General features: G+C 40.9%; 1 protein-coding gene across 7 annotated transcripts in view; it reads right to left on the bottom strand.

Annotated features, from left to right (window-relative positions):
- The window catches only part of CCDC85A (coiled-coil domain containing 85A), a 255,861-nt gene extending 233,969 nt beyond the window's left edge, over positions 1–21,892 (bottom strand). Inside the window, exons 1-2 of one of the 7 annotated variants that reach the window (XR_007462202.1) lie at positions 21,657–21,892; positions 11,038–11,125 (exon numbers count right to left, since the gene is read on the bottom strand). The gene's annotated coding sequence lies outside the window, so the exon portion shown is untranslated. The remainder of the gene's footprint in view (positions 1–11,037; positions 11,126–21,656) is intronic. The other 6 variants (XR_007462201.1, XR_007462200.1, XR_007462204.1 and 3 more) reach the window with 6 other exon arrangements.
- Between the last annotated feature and the right edge of the window lie 541 nt (positions 21,893–22,433).

The following is a 22,433-nucleotide window of genomic DNA, read 5'->3' as shown; positions in this document are numbered from 1 at the left end:
GTATACATAGGATTTCAGTAGGTGTAGAAGTGAGGGGAGGAGGGGAACTCTGTTTTAAGACAGAGGCAAGAAAGCAGAAGCCATCTTCAGGGAAAGTTTCAGTAGTCAGATTGTCTCAGTAGTGAACAATAAAGATAGACCAATGGACTGGGGCCGCTTGAAGGAAAACCAAGAGAGTCGAACTGGTCTTTCTCCCAGCACAAAGTCAGAACTAAACACCCTTTCTGGGGAGACAGACTCCAGATCATCTCCCCCATTTATCCCTCCTTAGCTAGCTATCATTAGGCTATAAAATGGGATTTCTCATCACAAGACCTGTCCCAAGTGTTCTAGTGGCCTATGCTCTCAGGGACAGCCCCTGTCTCAAATTCTGAATGTCATGAGGCTAATTCTGATAAACTACATGAAGGTGGTGCCTCCACTCATCCATTCAGAACAATCAGAGTAGATGACTGTTTTGATGGTGTGACTGTGGAAGAATACTTTATTATGATGCTTGTTCCCATACTCCAAAACCTTATAAAATGGCAAATTAAAGAACCTCAACTCTAAATGACTTAAGCAAACAAGGGATTTGCTGTAAGATTCAGAGAATCAGAGAATCAAAGAGAAAGCTTATCTCCCCAGCTTTGAGCAGAACAGGGAGAGCGGCCCTAAAGACCTCAGCAGAAAACAGATACCTGAGCATCCCCTGGGCTCCCCTGGCCCTGCCTTCATGCTGTTCTCCTGGGGCGCTCCTCATCCTCTCTGTCTGCACACAGGCTCTTGTTACCCAGCTGTGGACAAGGCACAGCCGCTGCAAACTTGCCCCTGTTCTGTCACCAGAGTGGGGCAATTCCCATTTAAAAACCTACAAAGGAAAACTCATGGGCCATTTCTGGACCCATCACTGTGGCCAGGGAGCTAAGGACTTGTAAAATGATGACAGTCCTTGTTTATATCATAGGAGGAGGGGTTGTGGGAGAGGAGGAGTTTCCTCCAAAAGAAGGGGACAGGAAAAGGAAGATATAACTTGGCTCAGACATGACCACTGGGGGCAAATTGTAAGGGTCAGCCACCCCAATGAGAATACAGGATACAGGGAGGTTTTAGAACAGACGTTTGAGGAAAAGGGAGGGCAAGAATTTATGAAAGGTCTCACTATGCTAGACAACTATCCTAAGGTGTATAAGAGGCCTGATGTTAACTACACCTGTCCTTTTTCTACTCCAGTTTTCTAACCCTAGGGCTGCATCAAAGAGTACAATTGCCCCCCAGTTTGCCAGACCCACCCATAAAACGCAAAGCACAGAATTCTGTAAGAACCATGCTGCCATCCGAAGCAAAGCCACACCCTGATTCCCATCCTCTGCTACAATAGCTTCAGGTTATTTTTCAGGCATACTTTGCATCTTATACTAAACAAATGTATCTTCCAGGATTTAAATAATAAACAAATGCAAAGTGTATCAGTGTGATGGATAGCAATATATTTTAAGACACAGATATGCTAAAACTAAGGGTGACCCCAAATTGGGAAAACCACTCCAGGAGACAGTTTTCTTTGGGGAAGACAAGGCGTCCAAATCACATGTGGCATCTGGTGATTGGTGCTAGCTGCAGAGAGCCAGAAGCATTACTGACCTTTTGTAACGGAACCAACATAAGTTCACTCCCTTGGTGAGTCAGAAACTGCACCAGGTTGAGTTGTTGTACAAAATAAACTTTATTTGCAGCAAGTAAGGAGAACACAGGGAATGACTGGCTGTGACTCCAGGAATCCAGACCTGGGATTCCTTGAGCAAGGGTGAATGGATTCATTTTATTTCAGGTAATGATGAATATTCAGATAGGGAAGCCTTGTCATCATATGCGGAGGCGGGCATAAGGTCACACATGCATCTTAAGGAAACATGCTTATATACACATTGTATGTTATGTAAACGATGCTTGTGCTCCTTCCTGGACACAGATTTTAATATTATAATCAGGTAAAGGTAGTCATTAGTCATTCTAGAGCCCACTCCATGTTCCATCTATGCAGGTGTGTGTCAGAGGTTAAGTTCAAAGTGATCTGGGTGGTCTGGTCTGGCAGGAGGTCTTGTCAGGGCAGTCCTTACCATCAGAGGGGTGGTTTTGCTTTTCAGGAAAAATGTGGGACAAAGGTTGGTGAGTATAAGCAGGTGGGCAGTAAAGATCAGGTCTTAGAGTCTAGGTGGTGACACTTTCCGTGGCCTCTGCAATGGTTTTTACCACATTCACTCACACACAAATGCATCCCTGTAAAGAGAATAAAACTTTCAAAGTCCTTTCGAGAGGAGAGCATTTTTCAGCTGAATCTTTACCTTCCAGAGAGTGCCCCTTAATGGTAAAAGGGACAGTCATATCATAGCCATCTTGTGGGCCAAATCAGAGAAATCATCCCGCCTTCAAAAAGAGACAAGGGATCCAGTACACAGTTTGCTCACAACCTGCATGAGCCTTGGATATAATTTCCAACTGCCAGACTTCTGGATGTTTCCACACTGGCCAAATGCAATTGAAAATTTGGTAGAAACTGTGTAGAAACTAAAAGCAAATGCATAATTTGCCTCTAAAAGCAGCTTTTGGTCCTGATTTCCATAGACCCCCACTACTGCTAATAATAATACCACCATTCTCTGTAACCGAGGCTTTAAACCCCATCTCTAGAAGCCTTCCATCTCAGCTCCTGTGTGGAGTCATGAAGCCTCACAATTCACCCTAGCTCCTTCCTGAACTATCCTTGCTCTTCATACCCACTGGCACATCTTTAATGCCCTGAGGTCCCAGAACCAAATCTGCCCCCCCCCACCTACTTTGATAAATAAAGTTTTACTGGAACACAGCCACACTCATTTATTCCTGGGTCATCGATGGGTACTTTCACACTATGATAGCAAAGCTGAGCGGTTGAGACAGAGACTGGCCTCAAAGCCCAAAATACTTGCTATCAGGCCCTTTACAAAAAACGTTTGCTAAGATTTTTAGCAAAAGTTCTGACTGCCCAGCCTTAACTTCTTTCCAATTCTTCCTGCTTTTTACAAAATGCCCTAATCCAAACCTTGTACTGAGTTATCAGTGGATCTTAACACACATGCATGCATGCACGTGCATACACACACACACACACACACACATACACACACACACAAAACACACACGGAATTTTCAAAAAGTCTGTAAAAAGCGTCTCCTTGCACTTAGAATAATTCCTTTTTTAAAAAATGTTTTTATTTATTTTTGAGAGAGAGAGAGAGAGAGAGAGAGAGAGAGAGAAAATGGGGGAGGGGCAGAGGGAGAGAGACAAAGAATCTGAAGCAGGCTTGAGGCTCCAAGCTGTCAGCACAGAGCCCCACATCAGACTCAAATTCATGGACTTCGAGATCACGACCTGAGCTGAAGTCAGATGCTTAACCGACTGAGCCACCCACGTGCCTGTACTTAGAATAATTCCCAGTCAATACTATGTTTTCTACACGACTGGGTGTGGCTTACTTTCCCATCTTCCCTGTTGCTTCCTTCCTCCCTCACCATATTCCAGCCTCGCTGGTCTTTTTCCTTCCCTGAGCAGTTCCCACTCCAGTGCCTTCTCAACCATTGTTCCTTTTTGCACCAACTCCCCTCTCCGCCTGCTTCCACCTCTCATCCTTCAGGTCTCTGGCTCAATGTCATCTCCTCAGAGATGAACTCACCCTTTCTAAAGATTTCTTTCATTCTGTTCTCTCCTAGCAACCAGTTCTTTGAATCCAAAGGGAGAACGTAAGTATTTCCTTATTGGATTTTACTTACTAGATTATTTTCTGTCTCACTGGTCATAATAGCTCTAGGGTGTCAAGCATTATGTCCATTTATTTGTCACTCTACATCCAGTACCTGTCAAAGAGTAAGCACTGAAATCATATTCTTACAAATGAGTGATGTTCCTTTTATTCCCAGATAACATCCATTCTGTGGCCTGTATTCAATATAGGTATATTCTATTTTCCAGTCCTAGTTGTATGCCTCATTCCAGGTACACTGAGATAACCATCACTTCCCATGTACACACTGTACTTTTTCACCTCTAATGCTTCCTTGTCCCTCCCCAACACTACATCCTCTATCATTTTTGCCCAGGAAAACCTCTCTTCCAGGCTTAATTCAAACAATTATTCTAGGAAACCATGTTATAATGAAAAAATGTTGAATAATATAAAGTCAAAGACATACCTCATAAGGTTGCTTCCTACAACAATCTTTAATATATACAGTTTGATACTCTCATGCCAAAGTCCATGAAATCATAGCAATTCCACATGAACCACACAACACTGCTTTCCAAGTCTAACTCTCTCATAGGCTTCATTCAGGGACAAATTTTAGAGTGTGTATGGATAGATTACATAGCCTTCATGTTAGATTTCCATTAATATTATTTCTCTTGGTTCCAGTTTTGAAAGAAATTGAGTACTAGTGAGTTCTAACAGGTACCCTTGTTCCATGTTTCAGTTCAACTGGGCTGAAAATAGGATTGACAACTTTGTGTGAAATCTGAGGAGCCTAAGTCTTATGCCTACAAAAAAGGCCAACTCCCATTCAGTGATAATTCAGTGACAGGAGAATGCATCCCTATATCAATCATGAGGACATGCTGTACCTAGGATACAGCAACCTGTCTGCTAAGAGCATAAGAAATAATACGCTGATCATATTCATAAAACAGATTGTCTGTTGCCTGTTGCTTGAGGGTCTATATCTAGTTTATTAGAAGAAATAGTAAAATTTTCCCCTCAAATGCTGCAAAGGGGTGAAGCCACAATACACCTCTGTGTGTGCCTGTCCCCTCCCTTGTTCCACACACAATGATTGTACTTTCAGATTGCTATTGTTTCTCAACCGTTAATTCATAATGAATTTATTATTGGAAAGAACCCCTAGAATTTTTTGTGTTGTTGTAAATCACCCATTTCTGTTGTTTACTTATGCAGTTGTTATTTTAGGACCCAAGAAGAGGAATGTGTATACACAAATACATACCTACCCAAACTTTGTTCTCCCACATAACTTTATGTCAAGTGCAAATTTTATAGGTATATGCTCCACGACTTTATTTAAGCCATGTATAACTCTGTTAATCCCAACAAGGGCCAAGCTAGCTTCATCATACCTCTGGTCTCTTCTAGTTGGCATTCATTATCAACCAATGCTCTAATCAATACCTAAACTAGCAGTTTGTCCTTCAGTCCAGTTCTTTGACATGAAAACATTAAACAAACAATACTGACCTCCTATTATGGACCAGGCATTTTGATAGGTACCAAGCTTTCAGCAACAAAAAAAAAAAAAAAAGAAAAAAAATCCCATTTCTAACCTCAGGAAGCATATAGTGAAGGCTATAAATACAAATAAGAAATAAAATTTACTGAATCACACATTATTTTAAGCACTTTACATGTGTTGTGTCACTTAATCCTCACAGATAATAAACCCTAAAGAAAATACTATTATTTACATAGAAGAAAATTATTTTTTTAACTTTTTAAAAAATGTTTATTTTTGAGAGAGATAGAGACAGAGCATGAGCAGGGGAGGGGCAGAGAGAGAAGGAGACACAGAATCCAAAGCAGGTTCCAGGTTCTAAGCTGTCAGCACAGAGCCCAATGTGGGGCTCGAACTCAGGGAACTGTGAGACCATGACCTGAGCCAAAGTCAGCCGCTTAATCATCTGAGACACCCAGGTGCCCCAAATAGAAGAAAACTATTAACTAATTAGATTAAGTAATTTTCCCAAAGCCTCTGGGAAGTGGTAGAAAAAGGATTCAAACCCAGATGGTCTGTCTCCAAAGTTGGCACATTTAACACATCTGCTATTTAAGATCTCCACCATGTTTGCCCACAACTTGTGCACCACATAACTTAGAAGAGGATAGCTCAAATCATTACAACCTGCACAATTTCATACAGAATACTGAAGCCCAGACACACCACCATATTACCTTGACCTAGATTTTTCTACTCCTGATGTCTCGGAAAAATAGACATAAATGGAAGGAGATGAAATGGAAAATTTCCTAGAAAGACACAAACTACTGAAATTAACCCAAAGAGAAATGGAAAATCTAAAGAGACTTATAATAAGCAGATTGAATTAGTAATTGTAAAACTACCCACAAAGAACAGTGCAAGCCAGCATATCTTCACTGGTGAATTCTTTCAAAACAATTAAAGAAGTGATCAAAACAATAGGATATTGGCACAGAAATAGACACATTCATCAGTAGAACAGAATTGCCAGAAATGAACCCACAACTGTATGGTCAATTAATCTTCAGCAAAGCAGGAAAGAATATCCAATGGGAAAGACCATCTCTTCAACAAATGGTGTTAGGAAAACTGGACGGAAACATGCAAAAGAATGAAACTGGACCACTTTTGTGTTTGGTAAAAACACAAAAATAAATTCAAAATTAATTAAAGACCTGAGACCACAAAAACCCTAGAGGAGAATACGGGCAGTAATCTCTTTGATATTAGTTGTAGCAACTTCCTTTTAGATATGTTTCCTGAGATAAGGGAAACCAAAGCAAAAATAAATTAATGGGACTTCATCAAAATTAAAAGCCTCTGCACAGTGAAGGAAACAATCACAAAACAAAAAGGCAACCTACAGAATGGAAGAATATATTTGCAATGGCATACCTGATAAGGGGTTAGTATGTAATATATAAAGAATTTATAAAAGTCCATATTCAAAAGATGAATAATCCAATTAAGAATGGGCAGAAGACATGAACAGACATTTTTCCAAAGAATACATACAGATGGCCAACAGACACATGAAAAGATGTTCGTGCTCAACATCAATCATCATCAGGGAAATACAAATCAAAACTACAATGAGGTATTAGTTCACACCTGTCAATATGCCTAAAATCAAAAGCACAAGAAACAACAAGTATTGGTAAGGATATGGAGAAAGGAGAAATCTCTTACACTGTTGGTGGAAATGCAAAGTGGTGCAGCCACTTTGAAAAAACAGTATGGAGATTCATCAAAAAGTTCAAAATAGAACTACCCTATGACACAGCAATTGCACTACTAGGTATTCCCAAAGAATACAAAAATACTAATTCAAAGGGATACATGCATCTTGACATTTTAGCAGTACTATCTACAATAGCCAAATTATGGAAATAGCCTAAGTGTTCATCAAGAGATGAATGGATAAGGAAGATGTGGGATATATATACAATGGAATAGTACTCGGCCAAAAAAAGTGTAATCTTGCCATTTGCAATGACATGGACAGAGATGGAGAGAATTATGCTAAGTGAAATATATGAGCCAGAGAAAGACAAATACCATATGATTTCATTCATATGTGGTATATAAGAAACAAAACAAATGAACGATGGCAAAAAAGAGAGAGATAAACCAAGAACTCGAACTACAGAGAACAAACTGATGGTAACCAGACAGATGTCAGTGGGAGAATGGGTTAAATAGGTGATGGAAATTAAGGAGTGCACTTGTGATGAGCTCTGAGTGTTGTATGGAGTTATTGAATCACTATATTGTACACCTGAAACTAATATTATACTGTGCATTAACTAACAAGAATTTAAATAAAATTTTTTTAAAAAGAACAAGGAAGAATTAATCCCAACTTATTACAGTTTCTTCCAAAGAATAGAAGGGAACGGGGCACTGGGTGGCTCAGTTGGCTAAGTGTCGACTTCAGCTCAGGTCAAGATCTCGCAGTTTGTGGGTTCGATCCCCGCGTTGGGCTCTGTGGTGACAGTTCAGAGCCTGGAGCCTGCTTTGGATTCTGTGTCTCCCTCTCTCTCTGCCCCTCCCCCACTCACTCATGCTCTGTCTCTCTGTCTTTCAAAACTAAATAAAAACATTAAAAAAAAAGAGTAGAAGGAAACACTTCGTAACTCATTCTATCACACCAAAAGCACAAATAGCCAAAGAAAAAATAGGTACCCTGGACATATTTGGTATTGCAAAAGTACTCCACCAAGAAAATGAAAAGACAACACACTGAATGGAAGAAAATTTGCAAATTATATAATGAAGAAGGCACTAGAATACATTTTACACATGCATGCACATATATATATATATCACATGCATGCATATATATATATATATATATAATATATATGTAATCACAACCCAATAATTTAAAAAACAAGTAGTCCAATTTAAAAATGGATAACGTATTTGGACATTTCTCCAAGGAAGACACACAAAATGACTCACAGGCACATGGAAAGATTCTTGATATCATTATCTACCAGGAAAAAGAAAATGAAAACCACAATGAGATATCACTTCACATCCATGAAGATGGCCAAAATGGAAAAGATAGACAATAACAAATGTTGGTGAGGATGCAGAGTATGTGGAACCCTCATGCACTACTGCTAGGAATATAAAATAGTGCAGTCACTTTGGAAACGAGTCTGGCAGTTTCTAAAAAGATTAAATATAATTACCCAGCAATTCCAGGTACAGGTATATACTCAAGAGAAATTAAAGCATGTATTCATACGCAAACTTGGACACAAATGTTTACTAGCTGCATTATTCTTTTTTTTTAATTTTTTTTTTAACGTTTATTTATTTTTGAGACAGGGAGAGACAGAGCATGAACGGGGGAGGGTCAGAGAGAGGGAGACACAGAATATGAAGCAGGCTCCAGGCTCTGAGCTGTCAGCACAGAGCCCGACGCGGGGCTAGAACTCACAGACCTCGAGATCATGACCTGAGCCGAAGTCGGCCGCCTAACCGACTGAGCCACCCAGGCGCCCTGGCTGCATTATTCTTAATAGCCAAAAAATGGAAACCACCCAAATCTCCATCAATGTTATATCAATGGATACAATGTGGTATATCCAGATGGATGATATTAATATTATTGGAAAATGGATTATCCCATTCCAATATTATAATGGAATAACAGTCATTAATAAAAAGAAATGAAATACTGAGACCTGTTACAACATGGATGAATCATAGAAACTTCATGCTAAGTGAGAGAAGCCAGTCACAAAAGACTGCATATTTGTCTGATTCCATCATATGAAATGCTTGGATTAGCAAATCCATAGATATAGTAAGTAGATTCATGGTTGTCTAGGGCTGGAGGGATTGGGGGGTGGGGGGGAGTGAGCAGTGGTTGCTAATGGGTACAGGTTTTCTTTTGGGGTTGACAAAAACATTCTAAAATTGATTGTGGTGTTGGTCGCACAACTCTGTGACTATACTAAAACCAACTGTATTGCAAACTGTAAATGAGTGAGTTACATGATATGTGAATTATACCTTAATAAAGTTGTAACTAAAAAGTGATGGAGTGAAGGAAGAGGAGGAACAGGGAGCATTCTCTTTAAATATGTAATATTAAGCACACTTTTTTTTAAAATTTTTTAATATATGAAATTTACTGTCAAATTGGTTTCCATACAACACGCAGTGCTCATCCCAAAAGGTGCCCTCCTCAATACCCATCACCCACCCTCCCCTCCCTCCCACCCCCCATCAACCCTCAGTTTGTTCTCAGTTTTTAACAGTCTCTTATGCTTTGGCTCTCTCCCACTCTAACCTCTTTTTTTTTTTTTTCCTTCCCCTCCCCCATGGGTTTCTGTTATGTTTCTCAGGATTTACATAAGAGTGAAACCATATGGTATCTGTCTTTCTCTGTATGGCTTATTTCACTTAGCATCACACTCTCCAGTTCCATCCACGTTGCTACAAACGGCCATATTTCATTTTTTCTCATTGCCACGTAGTATTCCATTGTGTATATAAACCACAATTTCTTTATCCATTCATCAGTTGATGGACATTTAGGCTCTTTCCATAATTTGGCTATTGTTGAGAGTGCCGCTATAAACATTGGGGTACAAGTGCCCCTATGCATCAGTACTCCTGTATCCCTTGGATAAATTCCTAGCAGTGCTATTGCTGGATCATAGGGTAGGTCTATTTTTAATTTTCTGAGGAACCTCCACACTGCTTTCCAGAGTGGCTGCACCAATTTGCATTCCCACCAACAGTGCAAGAGGGTTCCCGTTTCTCCACATCCTCTCCAGCATCTATAGTCTCCTGATTTCTTCATTTTGGCCACTCTGACTGGTGTGAGGTGGTATCTGAGTGTGGTTTTGATTTGTATTTCCCTGATAAGGAGCGATAAGCACACTCTTTTATCCCTCCCCCAAATTCCAATGAAATGGTGATAAAAAGATTTTTAAAAAAAGACATAATCCCATGTGGACAAATACTATGAGAAAAGAGAGCACATCAAAGGGGAGATGTCAACACAATTTTGGATGCTGGAAACTAGAGGCCTTAGTGTCACCTTACCCTAGCAGACTGAGGAAAGCTGAAGATCAAGCCTACATGTAGGAAAAGACAAGATGGAATATTTTCACTCCAGAAACCTCCAGAAAGCCTCAGAAATTGGAGGCATCAGTTAATTCTGAAGAAATTGGAGGCATAAATTAATTTTGAAGACCGGGATATGGAATAAGGCTGGAAACTGGAGTGCTGATTGAAAGGTTACATAGGGGGGAATTAAATCCGCTTCCTAAACCCATGAAGCTAGGCTACACAGTCCACTCCCATCCCCCCTCTGCTGACTTTGCTCAAGAGAGACAGATGGTTTCCTCTTTTTATATTTTTTTAATTTTTTAATTTGTTTAATATTGATTCATTTTTGAGAGACAAAGAGAGCCATAGAGTGAGTGGGGGAGGGGCAGAGAGAGGGAAACACGAATTCGAAGCATGTTCCAGGCTCTGAGCTGTCAGCACAGAGCCTGACGTGGGACTCAAACCCACAAACTGGGAGATCATGACCTGAGCTGAAGTCAGACACACAACCGGCTGAGCTACCCAGGTGCCCCATTTTTATTTTTAATTTTTTAAAATTGAGGTGTGACACACAACATTAGATTAGTTTCAGGTACACAACATAATGATTCCATATTTTTATACATTGTGAAATAATAACAATAAGTCTAGTTAACATCCATCACCTTGCATACTTACAATTTTTTTTCTTCTGATGAGAACCAATAAGTGGTTTCCTTTCTGCAGATGTGGCAGGTCTCAGACTCTGGGCTCAGGACTTGGGGATCTATGACCAAGAATAGGGAGGAGTGAGATGGTCAAATGAAAACAGGAGAATTGAATACAATGTCGATATTAAAAGGTAAAATCTAGAAATCTCACAGAAAGTAAAACAAGATGGCATAGAGATGGAAAATAAGAAAAAAGACAAGAACATTGGAGGATCAATCCAGATGGTCAAACATCAGAATAGAAGTTCTACGGATAGGTGGGTGGAAAATGAGATCAAAGAAAATGGAGAGAAGAATATAAATATAAAAGAAATAATGCATGAAAACTTCCCAGAACATAAAAGAATGTGTTTCTAAATTGAAAGGACCTACCAGGTATCCATCACTGTGAAATTGTATAACTCTAGGATTATGGAAGACAATGGAACAGTGCCTTCAAAGTCTAAGGAAAATTCTGTCTGACACAGAATTCCATACTTAGCAAAATTATTAGTTAAGCGTGAAGATAGAATGTAGACCAAGAAAAAGAAAGTCATGTCATCTAAAAAATTGGGATTCAACACCAGAGAGAAGCAAGCAAAATACCCAGGATGCTAGTGAAGGGGAGCTGAGCTCTTGGTCCAGAGAGGAGAGAGAAGATAGCTACTTGACAGACAGGAACAGGGACAGGAAGAGGCCCAAAGTTAGAAAAGGGTGAAAGGTCAGAGGGGTGTGGAGGAGGGTGGCTGTGCAAGAGATTACTTGAGATGACTTGATAGAGGGTCTTCAGCCTTCAGTCCTTTAGGGATGAGCTAAATAAATAAACAGAGCCAGTTAATAGCCCTACAGAAAACAAAGGCATCTAGAGGAGAAGAGGGGTAAATTTAGAGAAACATAATTGTAATGGTAGGGTCCTTCCAAACAACCTCATAAATCATTTTCCTCTTCTTCACCCAGGTTTTAAATAATTTGATTTAAAAAAAAAAAGTAAAGAATTCAGATGAAGGACAAAATATCACTTTGTTTTTCTTCTTCATGACAAAGGTTTATTTGGCTAATGTAGTTTAGTTTTGAGAGCCAAATGGGCTTTGAACCTTAGAATTAGGCAGATTTTCCCACCTAGACAGGGAAGTGCTCCAGGGAAAAGTTGCTCTTTGGCAACAAACAGCTTCCAGCAGGCAGAAGGATACAGGGCTGATCCAAGTCTACCACCCAGAGGAATCTGCTCCTCCCCTAGAGAGAAGCAAAGTAATAACCAAATAAAGGGGAAGAAAGAACACAGAAATATGTAGGGGAAATCCCACCTCATTGAAGAAAACATTAAGAGCAGAGAACAGGCTCCCCGCCCCACCCTTCCCCACCCCCCCCACCCCCCCCACCCCCCCGCACTAACAATACCAACATAGCAATTTCACCAGAAATTATAATAGAGCAATGTAAGAAGTGTGAGGGACTGCAGGTGTTTATTTTAGTGAAGACATTAAGACAGCTAAATCCCCATCTTTTTTAAAAAATAAGTTTTTAATGTTTATATTTATTTTTGAGAGACAGAGCAAGAGGCCAAGTGAGGGAGGGGCAGAGAGAGAGGGTGACCTAGGATCTTAAATGGGCTCTGCGCTGACAGCAGAGAGCCTGATAAGGGGCTCAAATTCACCCACTATCAGATCATGACCTGAGCTGAAGTTAGACACTCAGCGGTCTGAGCCACCCAAGGGCCCCTAAATCCACATCTTTATAATAGAAATTCAATACATACAGTGTTAAAATGGCAAGTCAAGAAATGACAATAAAACATATTAGGTGGCAATAAGTAGCCCAAAAAATAGCTAAAACAGCTCCAAGAGTTGAACAAGACAGCCTTGGGGAGGAAAGTCTGGGATGGGGAGGTGGAGAGAGAGAACTCCTGTCTTTTGATATCAAGAGTTGTTAGTGCTGCTGTTGGACTTTTAAGATGTGGGTTAGGTTGGAACATATGAAATTGCCAGTATTTGGACATTTATGGCTTTTTAAAAAGGCAATTCCATATGTTCATATAATTCAACGTAAAAATTTAACAGAAATGTAACTCAAAAAACCTTTTTAATGAAAGGAAAATAAATTCAACCCCCCCCCCGCCATCCCCCAAGGAAACTTCTCTGTCCCTTTCTCTTAATCTGGTTTGTGTGCTTCCCTGGGCCCCCCTCACAGCTGTGCTCATGTGCTCGCACCTACCTGGTGTTTCCACAGCATTGCAGTCATCTGTGGGCCTGTCTCCCCTGCTGGTCATCACTAATTTGAGGGGAGGCCTCTGTTTATGGGGGGGGGGGGGCTGCCAAGCAACAGGCACAGGATAGGACTCCAGTATTTTCTCGTTTTTAAAAAAATTTTTTAACATTTATTTATTTTTGAGAGACAGAGACAAAGCATGAGCAGGGGAAGAGGAGGGGCAGAGGAGAGAAGGAGACACAGAATCCGAAGCAGGCTCCAGGCTCTGAGCTGTCAGCACAGAACCCTATGCAGAGCTCAAACCCACAAACCATGAGAACATGACCTGAGCCAAAGTCGGACACTTAACTGACTGAGCCACCCAGGTGCCCCAGGATTCCAGTATTTTCTAAATGACTGTGTTAACAGTGCTTGCTGAGTGCCTGTATCAGTGGCATCCTTTCCCAGGTGTTTAAAATAATCCTTTAGTAGTCTCTTAGGATTTCACTCAGAATCACATAAAGCACACTACTTTGAAGTTTATAGAATCCATTACTGGATTCTATAAACTATAGTCTCCTTTTTTAGGAAAAAAAACAAGTTTAAAAACAAAAACCCATTTTCCCATCCTTGGATCTCCAGCTGCTCACCATGACGCACAGTACCTCTGCAGGTTCTCACAGAAGCTGGGATGTCCTGTGTCTGCGTCAGGAGACCTGACCTCCCTGGGGAGGTCCACAGGCAGTCATTGAGCAGCTCAACTCTGGGGCTGCAGATCTGGAGACCAGGATGTAAATGATGCCCTGTCCCCTCCTACTAATGACACAAAACTTCAACAAATCAGCTTTGCATCCCTAAGTGCACGGCTCATAGTATCTAACTAAATAAGATAGTGCCTGAAACTGTAGTGTTAGTGGACAAATTAAATGAGATCATGCAGGTAAAACACTGAATGCAGGAAGCATTCAGATGTGTTTCTGCTACTCTCTGACATACATTTTCTCCAGTCTGGACTTCGTTTTCCTTTTATCAATGTTTGTTCTATGATTTTCAGCCCAAAGATCATTTTTTGTTCTATAAACAATGAACAGAAGTGAGGAGCTCTGATTTTGTGTGTGTGTATTATTGGCCAGAACACAAGAATCCCTTCACATATCAGACCCACACATGCCCCCACTTGTTGCAGGACTTAACTCTGAAAGTAATTTTATGGTTATTGTTGCCCCGAGCACTTCTTATAAGCTCATAGGAATTAAAGCGTTCATAATACCGGTTTTGCCTCGCATCTCTGGCTTCAAGCACTCATTTCTGTCTTTTGTAAGTGTCTTTTTTTTTTCAAGTTTATTTATTTATTTTGAGAAGGATGGAACACAGAGAGGAGAGGGAGGGAGAATCCCAAGAATCCAAGCCCTGATGCAGGGCTGGAACCCACGAACTGTGAGATATGACCTGCGCCAAAGTCAAGAGTCGGACGCTTAACTGACTGAGCCACCCAGGCACCCCTCTGCTGGTTATGTTCTAAATAAGCAGCTAAAATAAACAGCTAATAAATAATAATAATAAAATAAAATAACAGCTAATCAGAAAAACCCTGTGTGTGTGAAGGTGTTTATGGAAACAGTACAAAAGAAGAAGCACCAGCTTCTACTCAAAGGAGCAACTCTAATCATGAGACTTTCTTACAGTCTGCCTAGCCAGCAACAGAGATGATGGTTTGGGCCCTGGATAACTTCTGGACATCCCTTCAATCATAATGTATAACCAAATGGCCACTCATCTAAGTAGACCACCTGGATAAGGGAGGACCTAGAGCTCTGCCATTCCCTAGCTGGGGAGCATGGAGGCATCCCTTCTCTCTGAACCCCTGCTTCTCATCTGTAACATGAGGACATTGGACTAAGTGATTGCAAAGGTCAGCTGTTTGACAAAGGTTTACCATTTTAAGTATAGACTTAGGGCTTCTCCTGACAACTAACGTTTGATCTAATGTAAAACACAGTATCTTATTAAAGGAAGCACAGGAGAGTTCAAAAAAAATTTTTCCAGATTAAGCAAAATGTAAACTTTCCATCTCTTTCCATGTTTGTCTTTACATATTCATCAAGTTCTCTTTTTCTAAGTATTCATTCCTCTGCAATGAGACCCCCATCAAGTCTTTTTTTAAATCTATTGTTCTCTTTCCCCAGTAGATGGCACTCCATTGCCACTTTAATTACCTGCTGCCTACAAAGTGCAGATAGTCTAGAAAATAAACAGAGTGAAGAGCATGTGGGAACATTTACCAAACACTGATAAATAAGAGGAACTTGATGTTAATCATCCACCTAAAATACTCACTGATTTTTCTAAAATTTAAACAATTAGGTTCTACATAGAAGGTGTCGTAATGAAATTAGAACGTTTTGATGTGGACATGTCAGATTGTGTTGTACGTTGGGATTGAGTACTAACCTTCAAAATGAGGAAACTTTGAAATTACAGCTGTTCAAATTATGCTGCCACCCTGATATTTTAAAAAACATTTAGAAAATCATTCTCTGGCAAATAATCTCATGATCAGTTTCTAGACTACATGAGAAAAAAACTCTTGCCTGCTTTTAACAATCCCTTCCCAATAGCACCGTCTTCCTTGATAATCCTCACACTCAAGAGTTGTTTGGGGATTTTTCCCCCTTGGAAAGGCTATTTCCAAATATTCCACACTTGATGAAATTTGACCATTCACTTTTAATTATTTTGGAAAGAATAGGACTCATCCACTTATTGCTTCATTTTCAGCCATGTGTTCTGTCTCCCAGCTGGCTGCTTTTGCCATGGTGTTGGGGCTGGAAGGTAGAGCATGGCCCATATTGTAGGAAGAATTTATTCTAGTACATTGGCAAACAAAAGCCAGTAAATGAAATGGGAAAGTCCTCTAGCAGTGGGAAACATGAGCTCAGAAATTTGAGTTTAACTTCTGAGAAAAGTAAGAAGGTGAGCAAAGATCTCACCAGCCTTGGGTCATGAAGACCCAACCTCTGCTTCAAGCCTGGCAGTGGAATAGGAACCCCGTTACTATCCATATAGGTGTTACCAGGATTGGCCTTGCTGCCTTGGCCCAGAGTTCCTGGGACAGGCCTGGCTATCTGATACCCTTGGAGCTAAAACCATCCCTAGCTGTTACCTGAATGCATTCCTGTATCCCTACTGGCAGGGAAGCCCTGAACTGTTTCCCTGGGAAATCCATCCCTGGTTCTTTACACATTGCCAGCTAGCCCCTTTAATGCATGGGTTAACACACAAACATGTAACACCCAGCCCAACCAACAACCACCTCAAATCTGACTGATGTGTCCTTACCCGCTCTCATCTCAGATGTTGGATTCCAAAAACTTTATACTAAATCTACTAAAATCTACCTCAAACCCTGCTTATTATTATGGTGATATTCTTTCCCCCACTGCTGTTAGCATCTGTAAACTCCTGGGATTGGGCACCCTGGCTTCTCCAGGTAAGAGATGGACCCCACAGCCCCTATGCCCACCCCATTAACCCACTTCCCTGTGCCTGGAGAAAGGATCAACATCTTGCCCTAACTCCCTTATTTCTCACAGCTGAGTTCACCCTGAACTTGCATGATCTTCTAGACTTCTGGTTACTGTGAACGATTAAGTTTCCTAGTTGCCTAATCCAGTTCGAGTTGGGTTTTCAGTGATTTGCTCCTGTAGCTCCCTCTGGTGGTGGAAGCTTCACCCACAGGCCAGGATACAAACGTAGTTTTGATGGTCTACTGGTTTATGGGCCCAGTTCAGTGGCTTTCTATGGCTATGAGGATGCAGTTTCAGTTAAACAATAGGGGAATGCCCTGACTCCCAGGTTAGGCTTCCTTGGGCAAACATTCACTGACTCTGAATGACTTTCATATTAATCTTCAACATGTTTTCTCCACAGCCTGATAGCAACTGCCATGGGAACTGGCAAACTAGGATGACAAGGGCAATTCTATCAAGAGCCTCTATTTCTACAGGATTATGTAAAATTTTCTTTTTCCTAATATTTATTTAGCAGATGCTCTATGCTGGTCCCTCTTCTAAGCACTTTTCTTGTAATAACTTATTTAATTCTTAAAACAACTCTATGGGAATATTATGATTATTATCCCCATTTTACAGAAGAAGAGATAGCCATAGGTTGCCTCAAATGCCACAAGCCAGAAAGGACAACAAATATTCATCTTTTAGTTTCATGCACACAAGTTGGTGAATCAAATGAGTTGTTGAGTCCATAAAGAGGCACCAGGCTTACAGCAGTGGCCAAAGCAAGTCTTTTTGCAGGAGCTATGGAACCCAAGAAGAGATATTTGACCTGTGGGGGACACTGTCACCAAACTTCAGTCAGAAATTTTAAGCCAGGACTTTTAGGAGGTTAGCCAGTAACATATGGATAAGGACCAGCTTCCAAACCAACTTAGGAACACAGAAGAGAAAGGATCTAGAAATGCATAGAACATCTGAGATGGACCAACACTGTGGTGTTCCAATAGACTGAGCAACCATCCCAGTTTTTCTGGGACTGAGGGGTTTCCCACCATGTGGAAATTTTAGTGCAAACACCAGGGAGCTTCCAGGAAAACAGAGACATGCTGGTCACTCTATTGTCCAAAGAAGTGAGATTTACTTTCAACTACTAGAAATGCCAGGGGCCTCCTATATCTCCTCAAAGTTCACAATGCTCCTGATTTCGTTGGCTTCCATCTTCCTTCAATATTCAAACAGGGATGGGGTCTATGCATCAAGCTATATGTTACCTTCTGAGGGCTTCTCTAGGTGTTTTAGGACAAAAGAAGGAAATCCTTGGCTTCTTACAAATAGTAATAAACTTGTTACCCCCAAAATGGAACTAGCAGGATTTTTTTTAAGTTTGGATATAAAGGAGTTCAGAACATGCTACCCCAAAATATGCCACTTTGGCATATTGATTATTTTGAATTAAAGGCATTTGAAAAACAATAGGTGCAAAAAGGCACTCTGACCTTCTTTCTTCTTCCTGAAAACAGGGGATTAATTTCCCATGTGAAGGGTGCCTTCACTGTACCAGAGGAAGAAACATTCTTATCACCAGAGACAGGGAGTCAAGGCCAAGAGAAATCTGTAAAAACAGACCTTGTTAAAATAACTCTTATTTTCCTTTTCTCCCCATATATTTTAGTAAACTTCCATATTTTCCAGTTGTTGTTCAAGCCAGTATATGACCATTTCTTTGGATCTTCATTTTTCTTGTGATAGTTCCTACATATTAATGAAATCCTGTTTATCTGGCTTATGTCAATCCCACCTAGGAGGGTGGAGGAAATTTTTATGGCCCCAAATGAAATTCAGATCTCTAAAAGATTGGGAACACTAGGATGGGTGTGAAGGAAGGAAGTAGTGCCACACTGTGAATGACCCTCAGGTCCCTGTTAGCCAGTAAAATGGTAGCCCAAGTGGACCATGAGTCTGAGTTGGTACAGCAGTTGTTATACACAGCAATGCTTATGGGTACTTTTAGAGAAAACAATGAATAAATAACCTTGACTAAAATAAATACATGACTGAAAGAACTGAGAAACAGAAAGCCAATTTGATATAGCCAAGTGGTTTATTTAGCTTTTCTTCCATCTTGCCAAATCTAAAATACTCGTAAGAACCAAGAAGAAAAATAACTAGTTCCTGATTTTCTTATCTCCTTTTTGTACCTTAATTCATTGGATTTCAAATGACAAGCCTCCCTGAGTTTGGGTAGACACAAATAGTCCTGTAAATGAAGGGACCTGCCAAGGACTTGCCTCCAGGAGAGCCAGCCCTGGTCCTTCATTAAGACCTACCACCCATGTCCCACCCAGCTGCAGTTTCAGACAACTGTCCCAGAACCTGAGCATTTTCAGTTTGCTATACTTGAATCCATCTTCTTCTGAATCTTGACTTTTGGCTTTGATCTCTTCATTTAATCCTGTGTTTAGCCCCTGTAGACATGATGTTTAAACATCTTCAATCATCAAGGTTTTAGCTACAGACTTTGTCTTGGTTTGTCCTTTGGGTTCCTCAGGTCCCCTATGAGCTCTGAAAGGCACTCACAAAATCGAGTCCACTCCCCAGTAAGTCAGATGGACAATATTGGCCAGGAGGCAGGCCTGAGATTCAGACAATCTAGAAACTGGCACTAACTGTTCAATTCCATGGGCCTCGGTATTTCCATATGAAAATGGAGTGATCCCTGCCCTTGCCCATCATTAGGGTATTCAGACTCCTCAGAACAACCTCATAAACCTATGAAGAAGAGTGTTGTGATACTAAGAACCTCTTTCTATACAACATTACCCTTGCCTATGTTTAAAAATAGTCTCTTTGATTTCAAGCTTAAAAAACAAAACAAAGCAGGCTCCTGGCTGGCTTACTTGGAAAAGCATGTGACTCTTCATCTTGGGATCACGTGTTAGAGTCCCATGTTGGTTACTAAAAATAAATAAACTTAAAAAAAAAAAAAAGCAAAAAACAGGCAATGCTGAGCCAGACAAGTAAAGCAATTAGAAGGCTTTAAGTAAATATTTTGAATTGTTAAAAAGAAAGATACTGTTTAAAACTGATTCCCACATTTGATTTATATTCATGCCTCCAGCCTAGAACCAATCAGCAGTACAGCATTAAGAAACCACTGATAAACCCCATTTGGTATAATAAAACGATGACCATCATTATTACTCCAAGAAAGAGGACACAGGAAGTAAAGACATCACTGCCTAGAGAATTGCTAAACAGGATTAATAGGAATGATCCAGGCAATTCCATTTTTCTAGTATCAGTGAAACCATATCTCTTGCTTAGCACTTTCTCCAGAAGTGTCTGAGTCAGACTTTGGTATCCTAGAGGTCTGGTTTTGTGCTAGTGCTCACATGCTCAGGTTCAGAAATAAGCTTCCTGTTGGAAAGAGTCATCCAAGCAATGACACAAGCTTTTTGATTGAATACCCTGTATAGCCGCCTGTGACTCTTTCTTCCATTTGCTTTCTCCTTTATGTCTCTTTGAGATAAAATTCATTCAATCTTTTGAAATAGAACACATCTGCTTAACCCTGCCCAAAAGAAACTTCTACTGTCCTATTTATTTTAATAGCCATGTGATCTACTAATGCACATTGAACAGCAGATATTAAACAGAAGAAATCTCCCCCTAGTCGTGCTTTACCCATTAAACACATGTGAATCTGTGATGATCTCGGCTTTTCTTGTGCCTGATGACTAATTGAGTTTGAGACAGTGGCTGTCAAAGGCTGCAAAAGGAATGATTTATGCTAAGGATATTTTTGGTTTCTGATATACCCAGCTTCGGAGGGAAGAAAAGAAGCCGTTACTGTATCAGGATTGTGACAATAGGCAGTTTCTAACAATGGGATCGCCCTCCTACAACCCGCCAGTCTATTAACTGAAAGCATCGAGTTCCCATCTTTGCTTTCACCCCCTGATCCTGGGCAGGCGATTTTGCAGATTTTTATTTGCATTCGTTTCAGCTGCAACATTTATTCTATTCCCAGTTATCCTTTCCTGAGATCTTCCTGAAGCTGCCACTGGGAACCATGGAAATAAGAGATAGCCTCTGTGAAGAACCAGCTGCTGGGCCCAGCCCACCATTCAGATGTTATGTGTCCCAGCCTGGCCCCTCTCTCAGCAACAGCAACTCAGGAACACTCTAGCTATTCACGGAGGAAACCCATTTCCTGCCAGTAACTTGATTACCCTTGTTCTCACTTGGGACTCTGAAATGGCAGTAGGTGAATAAAAATTGGAGGCTGATGTGTATGAACTAGGTTTATAATACCACCCTCTTGGGGTGTGGGAGTGAGTAGAATAGGGCAGGTGGGACTAATTTTGAATTGTTTTAACATAACACAGAGTGCACAGCTCAGAGCCAAAACTATGTTGACCTGTAAGTTTTAGAAATACTAGTAACATCTACATGATGAATTTTGGTGACTGTTTATCTGCCTGACCACTTTATCACAAGGTTAATTTAATCATAGCCAGATTTGAAAGACTAACATGGGTCACAGTGGGAAGAGACTTCTGACTTTTTTTGACATTGCTTCACTGGATCTTCTGCTGCCTCTAGGAGTTGTCTGTTTCGGGTTCAGGAACAGCATAGCCCTCTGCCATCTGCAAATCTCCTCCAGGCTCTACTGCTCCGGGGGGGGGGGGGGGGTCAGTCCTGCCCCAGGTAACTGTCAGAGTACCCTCTAGTCAGCTCACTGTCCATACCCCACTCACTAGCACTCACAGCCCCAGACACTGACTCCTACAAGGTTTTTCTGATACCGTGTTAGATGGGTCTTTAGTGATGTGCATAGAAATGGAGGCAAAATGCCTCGATGGAGTTATATACCCAGGAGTGAAGCATTCAAAGGACAAGTACTCACATTTCAGGGTAAAAGTGGGAAATAGTTTTCCTCTCACCTCCCTCTTCTTTCATGCTCTACCCTTCCAGTCTGCCATCAGGTGGCCAGTGCCTCCAAGCTGCCTCCACAGTTCTGCAGCTCCTCTCCATACTGTCTGCTCCCTATGAGGGGCCCCACTCTTTTCCCTTTCTCCAACAATGCTGCTCAGAACATCTATCAGCAAGAATCATGTGATTGGGTTGTGACGCTCAGCTGTAAGAGATAGACACTCATCTCACACTTAAACCACAAAGGAAATTCACATAGATGGGAAGTTCAAGGGGAAACTGACTCCAAGAATAGCTGGATCCAGGGGTTTAGACAGTGTCTTTGGAACTCTAGAGCCATTTCTCAGCTCTGCCATTTTTGGTCTCAGTTTCATTTTAAGATGCAGGCTCCCTATGTGTTAGCAAAGAGGATCACAGGAAGCTCTATACTACCTTGTCCTTCCAGCTAGTGGTCCAAATACAAACCCCAGGGCCCACTCTGGTTGACCTAGCCTAATCACGTATCATCCCTACATCCTTTCTTATAGCCAGGTGGATTGCGGATTCTGATTAGTCAGCCTTGCGTCCTATACTGACCCTAAAGCACTTGGAAAGATCTCCCCACTGGAAATAGGAGTTTTGTTGCCACAAAGAGGTGGGTCAAGAGGCATGCAGGGCAAACATAATGATAGTTATGGTAATAGTCCTCTACACTGATAACAATGCTTCCACCCAGATGAATAGGTCCATAATTGAGAAATCTCCTCCATTA

Source organism: Panthera uncia, assembly GCF_023721935.1.
Source record: "Panthera uncia isolate 11264 chromosome A3 unlocalized genomic scaffold, Puncia_PCG_1.0 HiC_scaffold_11, whole genome shotgun sequence".
NCBI classification, from domain to species: Eukaryota; Metazoa; Chordata; class Mammalia; order Carnivora; family Felidae; genus Panthera; species Panthera uncia.
The sequence above is the reverse complement of the archived record's forward strand: the minus strand, read 5'-3'. Positions and strand labels throughout refer to the sequence as shown.